Consider the following 10079-nt stretch of genomic DNA (forward strand, 5'->3'; position numbering starts at 1 on the left):
CAACAAAACCATTAAACTTTCTTCTTCTTTTTCCAGACCAAGGACGGACCTACTATAGTTGTACGGGGTCGGTCAACCCTTGTGAGAAAATTTTATTTAGTGTTATATAAGTGTTAAAATCCCGACCGACCCCTGTAAAACTAGTGAGAATGTAAGATGAAAAGAAAAAATTAAACTTGAACTTCTGAAAGTTTTCCGGTGACCTGTAAAAGACACCGGAGTTAACAGCTGGTAAGAGTGCAAATCAAGAGGTAGAAGAAGATATGACAACTAAAAGTGGAAATTAATTTTTTTGAGATGTGAAAAAAGTTGGATAGTATTAAAAGTATTGTGTCAGAGAGAACGGGTTTTACAAGTAGATTTTTTAAGCTTTACATGCAACTTATCTATCACACCACTTGAAGAAATCAATCCTTAAACAAAGACCAACTTATAACAAAACAACATTTAGTTATTTATTAATGGTGTCGTAGATACTCACTGTTGATGTAACTGACCCATCATCTGTAAACATTGCTAGATCTTCACTATGATTGGCGAGTAAAAAACTGTTTTCAACTGTACTGGGAACATATGACATTCTCATGCCTTCTAACTCTATGGCTACTTCTTTCATTGTTGGCCTATGTTTCCCATTGGGATTCAAACATCGCATCGCCAAGTTGGCTATTTCCAAGACCACGCCCTTTGAATCCTCGTTTATAACCACCGGGTCAAATATAGACATTGCACGACCTTCCTCCATGGCAAACATAAAGTAAGTAGCTAGATTTCTGTGTTCACCAAACCTAGTTAAGGAAATTGGCTTTTCTCTTGTAAAAAGTTCTAGCAAAACGACACCAAAACTATAGACGTCACTTTTCTCGGTAAACTGACTCGATTGGAAGTACTCTGGATCAAAGTAACCAAATGTGCCTTTGACTAAGGTAGTTAAATGAGTTTGATCTAGTGATACCAATCTTGAAGTTCCAAAGTCAGAAACTTTGACTCTATACTTTTCATCCAAAAGTATATTTGTTGTCTTGATGTCCCTATGGTATATTGGAATGGGGGTCTCTGAATGTAAGTAAGAAACTGCTCCAGCGACCTCTGTAGCAATTTGCAATCTCATGTTCAAAGAGAATGGTAACTCAGCAGTAGTATCTTGAATATAAGCATACAAGGTTCCTTTTGAGACAAATTCAGAGACAAGTAACGGAACCTCTGTCTCTAGGCAACATCCCAGCAATTGGACCACATTCCTATGATTGACTTGTGCCAAAATCACAACCTCATTGATGAATTGCTCTAACTGGCTTTCATCAACAATCTTTGCTTTCTTAATTGCTACAATCCTTCCATCCGCTAGCATGCCTTTATACACTGTTCCTTGACCTCCTCGTCCAAGGATTCTATTCTCGTTAAAATGGTCGGTGGCTGTTTCCAACTCCTTGGATGTGAAAAGTATGGTTTTATCAACTAAACCATCTTTAGTTGCCTCCTGTTGTTTAAGAAGTAGGCCACCATTGCGTTTAAAAAACTTTTCTTTCTTTCTCTTGTCTATGGTTTCCTTGATTACTTTGTGCAATTTTATTATGAAAAGCAGCCCCATTAATATACTAACACTGAAAATTAGAGACAAATACAATGCAGAAAAACTCAGTAATCTAAAAATTTTCAATGCTGATCCGCAGTTCACATTGAATGAAGTTGACTGTTAGATACTTAGATTGAATAAAAAATTGTGTTAGGTTGACGTAAGAATGGATGAAACTAGAAGTCTAGAACTGAAATAACCAAACAGTCTACCAAGAATATATACTACTCGGATCACAAGCAAAGATATAAATAGCTTGCCTAGAATAACACCAACAAGTGGTGATTTGTTGCTTCTGAACATGGAAGTATATCCGGCAGGTTCAATGCAGTTAACCCACCAAGACCCCTCAGCGTCACCCATATCTATTTGCTGATAGTCACAGATTCGTCCAGAAACCCGGCATCTTCTACAATCTTCAGATTCTAAAACAACATAATACAATGGCTAAATTTTCTGCAAATACAAATGAAAAAGAGTACAGAACTACATACCTTCGCATTGATAGTGCAAATATGGGTTTCCTACACGCCCATTACCACAGTAGCACTTTCTTTGAACAACGTAACTGCCATTACCCAAATACAGAAAAGATTCTCTACTCTTTCCTTCCCAACAACTTGGTATTGCAGAGAAATCGTTGTTTGTAAGGAACCATGAAAGTGTTATTGGAAAAAAAGAGGTATTCCTCGTCTTCCCTTTTGGGTATTTCGGACGGTCCATGAAGATATATGAAACGGAAGGAAACCACCGTTGGTCGCCCAAGAAGGCGGATCCACAAGCTCCATTTTCGCCCATCCTTTCTGAAGAAACACTAACGGACCCCGGGCAGATTACGGATAATCTGGGGGTTAGATAGATGTTTCCCACGAGGGGTTGGATCCAGCAAAGATGGTTCTTCTGATAACCTGCAAAACAGACACCGTGAGCTCGTCACAGAGAAGGGGGGGTTCCTCCTTGTGACCACCCTCCGGCGTGAGAATCAGACTAGATTGCTCTTGAATATAAGTATATATTAAGAGATTGCTAGATCAGATATCAGGTATAATATGTAAGATACAAGATAGTATATGATAAGATGAGATGATCATACCATTTGGGGTATTTATAGCCGAAGGTAGGTTTCCAAGAAGGTATAGCCGGCTGAATAGTATTCCTGTTCTACCAACTGTGGCCTACGCACGTGCCATGCTGGTAGTTGGTGGGTAGGCAGCGGCTGACAGTGACCAGGCCTGCTGTGTACTATTCCTTTTCCACCAACTGCCGGCTATGCACGTGGTATGACAGGAGTTGGTGAGTAGGCAGCGGCTAATAGTGACATACAGTACAAGAGCATGCTGCTCGCCATACTGTTGTCAATGAGCTGTCGTATCTTTGGTCAGATCTTTTGCCCATACCTCGTCAGGTACAGTACAAAAGATCTTCCCGTATCGTACGGACTGGCTTATTTGGGCGGGAGTATTCCCCCTCCCGCCTTTGTGCGGGATTGTTCCCGGCTTTGCTCATTCCTTCAGGTGACAACTGAATTATTGAGAGCTAAGTGCCTTGTGCGTGTAGCCTTGCTGCGCGGGTGGCCTTCCCTGATGGCTTGTATCCGCAGCTGCGGGAACAGGCGGAGTACTTCACCATTGGGAGGCATTTCCTGCGGGAACAGCTTGCGTACTGCGCGTAAGGACGTCACGTCTCTGAGCATGGTGGGTCCTACGGATTTAGTTGGTTTCTGCGCAGACGTCTCTCTTCACGGTGAGTCCTGCGGGTCCAACTGGGCTCTGCTGGGACCTACCTCTTCAAGTCCCCCCAGTCCAATGTTCTTCTCATGAGTGTTTAATAAGTGAGGTAAACTTTTGGACTTAAGCAAAGGGTTTTGAAAAGGGTTTGGTTTTAAGGTTTTCCATGGGGATTCTTCCCGCGGAAGTCCTTATGTCACTTGCAGAAATTCCCGACTTTCCTGCTTGATCTTTGGGTATGATGCGGGTAGGTCTGTAACCTCCTCGCAAGTCAGGAGCGTTGAGTCCCACTTGTGTGGATTCTCCATGAGGTTTTGGTAGTTTTGAACATAGTGATCAATTATGTTAAAACCACCAATTCCATACTGGAGCTTCAAACAATGTAGTTCTCGACGTTCCCGCTATGCGGGGATGTTATTCCCGTTTCCACAAGCATTGCCCAGAAGATCCTTTTTGGTTTCAATTCCCTGCGGAGTGCTAGGTATGTGAAGGGTTTTGCCTTGACACTGTACCCGCACTCGTCTTACGGTTACTTTACTTCCAAGGTATTCCTGGCGTCAATTCCCTGCGGGTGCTAAGTATGTGAAGGGTTTTGCCTTGACACTGTACCCGCACCCGTCTTATAGTTACTTGGTTGCGAAGGTATTCCTGGCGTCAATTCCCTGCGGGTGCTAAGTATGTGAAGGGTTTTGCCTTAACACTGTACCCGCACCTGTCTTACAGTTACTTGGTTGCCAAGGTAAGGGGTATTTTCCCGCTTACTTTTGAATCTTTTTGAAATTTTTTGAAATTCGAAGAGTTGGTGAAAGGATAAGAACAGTCCAAACTGCTGAAACGTCGTGCGACGGTTTCTTCAGACTGTGTCAGGACGTGCAGGAAGTTATGGTGACGTGACAGTACATGGTCATTCCAGACGCTTTTTCAGGCGCGTGGGCGCGATTTTTCGGGCGCGTGGCCCCGAAATTAATGGTACGCGTCCTTTCAACAGCTGTTGCCAGCTTGCTTTTTGCCACGTGTCATAGTTTCATTGCACCTGTGATTTCTCTCTCTTCCGCATTAAATTCATCGCATTAATTGCGATTAGTATATAAAGGGGGAGAGGGTTCTTTGTAATCCACACTTTCACTTTTCTCTTCATCTTCAAAACGATTTCCGGCGAATACTCACCTTTTCAGTCGAGCATTCTCTTGAAATCGTTCTCTTTTTCATACGTGCAAGATGTCTTCTCACGATCTTGAGGCTACAGCCCAGGAGGCTGGGGTGTACGCCGATGACAAGAGTACTGCTGGCGAGTGCCAGTGTGCTCTGCCTGTCGATCTATATCAGTACATCGTCAGGAAGTTCATGCTCGAGTCTCTCGAGCCTGAGTTTCCTGAACCTCATCAGACGGTGTATGATGCCCCCAGAGGCAAGATCGGGGTATATGCCGCATTCTTTGTCTATGGGAATCTTAGGTTCCCCTTGACAAAGTTTGTGTACCGTGTCCTGGAGAGGCACGGTGTACACCTGACCGAGGTACACCCGATGGCAATCGCGAAGATTCGCCACTTCGAGTGGGTGTGCCGGATTATGGGCGTTGAGCCCTTCGTCGACCGCCTGATGACCTTCTACTCTTGGAGGTGCATCCAGGGGTGGTATACTCTGATAACCCGGATCAAGGGTTTGAAGATTTGCGCAACCGAGCGCAGTCTTCGTTCGTGGAAGCGGGAGTTCTTTTATATCTCCGCTCGCGCCATCCCCCTTGCCATGAAATTTAAGAATGGGCAAGCTCTCCCCAGCCTTCACGCCTCCAACTACCAGGAGGCGGAATGGTTTTCAAAGATTTCCCGAGTCCAATCTCCGGTTTACCGGTTTGCGGAGTCCGGGATGGTGATGCTCGGGATGAGCCGGGTGTGGAAGGATGCGGAGGCGCAAAAGATGCCGATCGTCCTTGAATACGGTTTGAACTCTATTCCTTACGGTATGCTCTGTCTTCTTTGTTTGTATAGGTTTGTCTTTTAACTGTTTTTCTTTTATTTCAGAGGGGAACGACTTGCAGTCGCTCTTGTATCCGCGGGAGGCTGATAGTCCCGCTCGGATGGGTACTCGTGCTCTAGATGAGGACGAGTTGCCCATCCTTGAACAGACGGCGGATCGGTTCGTGGAGGTCTACCCGCCAGGCCACGAGATCCTGAGCGCCAGGCGGCCAGGTAAGGCGTTATTCAACCCTCGACCCCTCAATGCTGAAACCTCTGCTGGAATTCCTCTAATCTTGTGTTCTGATGAGGAATCCGCAGATGGTCCTCCGTTGGTGCAGAAGAAGAAGGCTGCTGGCGGGAAGGGAAAGGCGAAGGCCTCCACTGCCGATCCGGTGTCTCGGTCTGATTCAGAGACCGAGAGCGAGGAGGTGGCGGGGAACCCGGGTGGTGATAGGACCACTGCTCCGGAGGCTGCGACTGTCACCTCCGGAGAGCCCCGGATGACGACGGTGAGCGGCGTAAAGAGGCCGGCTCCATCGGGTTCGTCCCCGCCTGTCCGCACTTTTAGGCTCAAGAAAACCCGTAAGTACAAACTTCCTTTTTTTTTTAACTTCGTAGCTTTCCATCATTAATACTTATCTTCTTTGCGCAGGCGTGGATGCTACCGCATTCCAGGGTGGAGCGGGGAGGAGTACCTCCGGACCCATGACGGTAGGCTTGGTCAGCCTACCTGAGGCGACGACCCAGGCGGCTGCGCCTGCTTCCGTTGGTTCAGTTGCTCACCCCGTTGAGCCAACTGTTCCAACTGTGATGACATCACCGCTGGCTGTCAGTGCCATATTTACCGCATCTTTCACTGAGCCGGAGGTTACTTTTTCTGCGCATTCCGCAGCGGCGACCACGGTTGTGAGTTCACCTCCGGTGAGTTCACCTCCGTTGGTTTCTACCGCGGCGGCCTCCATGCCTCCGACGTCGGCAGCTACAGCCGATCCTTCAGGTATGCTTGGGGCTTCTCGCCAACCTCTGCCTCATTCCCATCTGCCTGACCTCTTGGATGGATTTCCGTTGGGTTCAGGTGATGGGTTTGGCGGCTATCGGCCTGTTGTTGACCCTACAGGTGCGTAGGGTTCTTTTGGCTTTTTTTTTTTTTTTTATATATCATCTTTTCCTAACTGCTTTTTATTTTTTGCAGTGTCGGATTCCAATGAAGTGTATGTTCCACGGTGGAACATCCGCCGAGGAACAACCCTTCGCACACCTGTGGAGTGCGTGGAGTGGGCTCGTCACGCAGCTCCCAGTGGTGCGTTGGGGGAAGCCATGGCTAGCTACCAGGAGGGTAGGCTAACCAATGAGCTTCGGGTTCTCCTGGCCTGGATGCAGCCGCGCGTCGAGCTGCTTTGTCGTGAAAACGACAAGTTAAAAGCAGCTCGCATTCAAGAAGTAGCTCAGGCGCGGGCTGTCCGGGAGGAGAACAAGAGACTTACCGCAGTGGCTGCGGAAAAGGAGAAGGCCTTCAAGGCCCTCGAGGTTGAAGTTCAGGCCCGTCTCGAGGCCCGTTCCAAGGCTGCCCAAGCTGTTAACGAACAGCTTCGGCTGGCTAAGGAAACTGCACGGAACGCAACTGAGAGGGCCACCAAGGCTGAAGTTGTTGCTGAGCCTTTACGCCTCGAGAATGAGGAACTTAAAGCCAAACTAGAGGCGCTCCAACAGGCTCATGATGCCTTGGCGATGGAAGACGCCAAGAAGCTCCAGGAGATCTTGGACCAGAGGGGGGTGCTTGACCATACTGAGCGGAAGCTAAAGGGCGTTGAAGAGGCTGCGGCTAAAGAAGTGTTGCTTGCCAACCTCAACAAAAGTGAAGCCGAACGCGCCCGTAACCAAGCTCAAGCTGCCCTCCAGGAGGCTCTGGTTGCCAAGGAATGGCTTCTTCGAGAAGCGTTGTCTCAGGTAAGCTTAACTTCATAATGTCTTCAGGCTTTTCTTTGTAAATAGAAAAGGTTTTGATACTTGTATTTTTTGTAGGTTGTGCATCGAGTCTTCACGGATACGTCTTATGACGATGCTATGAGCGCAGCCCTCAACGCTTCTCATGAGGATGGGGAAAAGGCCGGCTTCCTGCTTGGTCTAAGGTTCGTTGAGAAAGGCATCCCGCCTTCCAACTTCCCTTTGTATGATGTGGATACTGAAGCTGTTTATGACCAAGCAGTGAATCAGTATGCCGCCTTCCCGCATCCGGTGGTGGAGAAGGTGAACGAAGTTGCTGCTGCTGATGATGGGCTAGCTATACTTAAAGCTTTCCTTGAACCGCCACGCTCTACTGATGGTGCTGGTCCAAGTGGAAGTGGTCCTGAAGCTTGATCCTGAAGATCCCTTCCCACTGTTAGGATAGGTTTAGTTTGTATAGATTTATATTCTTGTAGGCGGGTAGTTACCCGGCCATTCTTGTAATGAATATTATGAAATATAAATCTTTGTGCGGGTAAGACCGCTATTTTCACTGGATTACTTGCTTTATAAACATTATATGACTTGCATACTTTAGTTTAAATTAGCAATTTTCCAAGTGTTTAAAATAAGTTAACCTTTGAACGTGGTAGATAATAGGTTGAAGTTTTGCTTCCTCTTTCGTGATTGTGCGGGTAGGACCGTCACTTGCACTTAGTAGGATGGCTAAACTTCACCTATATCTAACCTGCATGGAGGTTTTCCTCATCCTTCTGTTAGAAATTTTCTAAAGTATTTTAAATAAGTTAACCGTTCGACGCGCGGTTGTCAATAGGTTTGGTTTCCTCTCATGATTTGTGCGGTTAGGACCGGCACTTTCATTTAGTTGGATGACCAAAGTTTACCTATGACTGACCTGCGTGAAGGTTTGCCGTTTTTTGGGTTTATGCGGGTTTTGCCGCCTTCCCCACGCAACGACTTTCCACGTAATTATGCGGTGAAAACCGGCATATCAGTGTTGAATAAATTAATCGTTCTACGCGCGGTTGTTAATAGGTTAGTGTTCAGTTTCCTCTATCATGATTCGTGCGGATAGACCGGCACTTTCATTTAGTGGGATGGCTGAACTTTACCTTTAACTGTCCTGCGTGAAGGTTTGCCGTTTTTTGGGTTTATGCGGGTTTTGCCGCCTTCCCCACGCAACGACTTTCCACGTAATTATGCGGTGAAAACCGGCATATCCGTGTTAAATAAATTAACCGTTCGACGCGCGGTTGTTAATAGGTTAGTGTTCAGTTTCCTCTATCATGATTCATGCGGATAGACCGGCACTTTCATTTAGTGGGATGACTGAACTTTACCTTTAACTGACCTGCGTGAAGGTTTGCCGTTTTTTGGGTTTATGCGGGTTTTGCCGCCTTCCCCACGCAACGACTTTCCACGTAATTATGCGGTGAAAACCGGCATATCCGTGTTAAATAAATTAACCGTTCGACGCGCGGTTGTTAATAGGTTAGTGTTCAGTTTCCTCTATCATGATTCATGCGGATAGACCGGCACTTTCATTTAGTGGGATGACTGAACTTTACCTTTAACTGACCTGCGTGAAGGTTTGCTGTTTTTTGGGTTTATGCGGGTTTTGCCGCCTTCCCCACGCAACGACTTTCACACTTATGTATGCGGTGAAAACCGGCATCAGTGTTGAAAGTTCATAAAGTATAAATGTAAAATCATCAGCGTCGATGTTCTAAGGAGAATCATTTCCATTAGAAGTGGCTCTGGGCCTTTACAAATTTGGAATTGATCTACATGCAAACTGTGTAATTGAGCTCCCTTCCATGTTATTGGGATGGGAGTGCCATCGAGCCGATATGCACCTGGTTCGGGATCTCGTTGTTTACGCAGTATGTAGTCTCCAACATTGAAGCTGCAATTTTATTCGTGTTTTCCCCAACTGGGGTTCTACACGCATCAGCCTGCTCAGCGTTCATTGCGCCACGAGGTGCGCGAGCGTCCCATCTCTGACAAATGCTTCGACCATGTCCTTTACGTCTGTGCATTCTTCAGTGTTGTGGCCTTTTGTCCTGTGAAAGTCACAGTATTTGCTCCGATCAGCATTGTGACGATGTCGGATTATTGGAGCCTTTGGCCATGGGAGCTCCTCAGTGGCGAATATCTCGGTGACGCTTCTGGTGAGTGGCGTCCATCTGGAGTTCTGGTTCGACTGTACGTTATCCCTTCCGCCTAACCGATGTTGCAAGCCGGATGAGGTGTCAAAGTTTACCCTTGACTGCCAAATGCCTAGCTTCCGCTTTTTGTTTAGTCGGGCGGTAAGGACGTTGTCTTCTCTTGTTTTCTGGGTGTAGAGGTTTGTGCTCTGGGGGAGATCTCTACCCAGTTGCTTCTCCGTTTCCGCAAAGCGTTTTGCTGCTGTCATGATGGCATCCCATCTTTACCCGTTAAGGTGCGGATGAGCTCTGGGTCGTTCGCGCCCTGGATGAAAGCAGCGCGAACAAGATCTTCGCTGATATTACCCAGACTTAGCTTCTTTGAGTTGAAGCGAGTGATGAAGTCTGGCAAAGATTCATCTTCCTCTCGAATGCATTTGAGGATTGTCCATTGCTCTTCGGTATACTTTCTTTGTTGGCTGAAGTGTTGGCTAAACTTCTGTTGGAAGTCTGCCCAGTCGTAGATGTGGTTGACCGGTAGACGATCGAACCACGCTCTAGCTGGCCCAACAAGCGTCATTTGGAACATGTAACACCACGTAGGTTCCGTCCAATTACTGACGGTTGCCCCCGCTATGAATCTGTTTAAATGATCGTCTGGATCAGATATACCATCGTAAGTGCCGATGTTGGACATCTGTTTGGC

General features: G+C 46.7%; 1 pseudogene across 1 annotated transcript; it reads right to left on the reverse strand.

The window, feature by feature from the left end:
* Positions 1-396: 396 nt before the first annotated feature.
* LOC143579987 (wall-associated receptor kinase-like 1 pseudogene) lies at positions 397-2289 on the reverse strand (annotated as a pseudogene). Its single transcript, XR_013143565.1, has 2 exons — positions 2071-2289; positions 397-2001 (listed from the first exon to the last, which is right to left on the reverse strand). The product of XR_013143565.1 is annotated as a wall-associated receptor kinase-like 1 pseudogene (transcript).
* Between the last annotated feature and the right edge of the window lie 7790 nt (positions 2290-10079).

Source organism: Bidens hawaiensis, unplaced genomic scaffold, assembly GCF_021521415.1.
Source record: "Bidens hawaiensis isolate Kalapana, Puna unplaced genomic scaffold, B.hawaiensis_p1.1 tig00030188_1, whole genome shotgun sequence".
NCBI classification, from domain to species: domain Eukaryota; kingdom Viridiplantae; phylum Streptophyta; class Magnoliopsida; order Asterales; family Asteraceae; genus Bidens; species Bidens hawaiensis.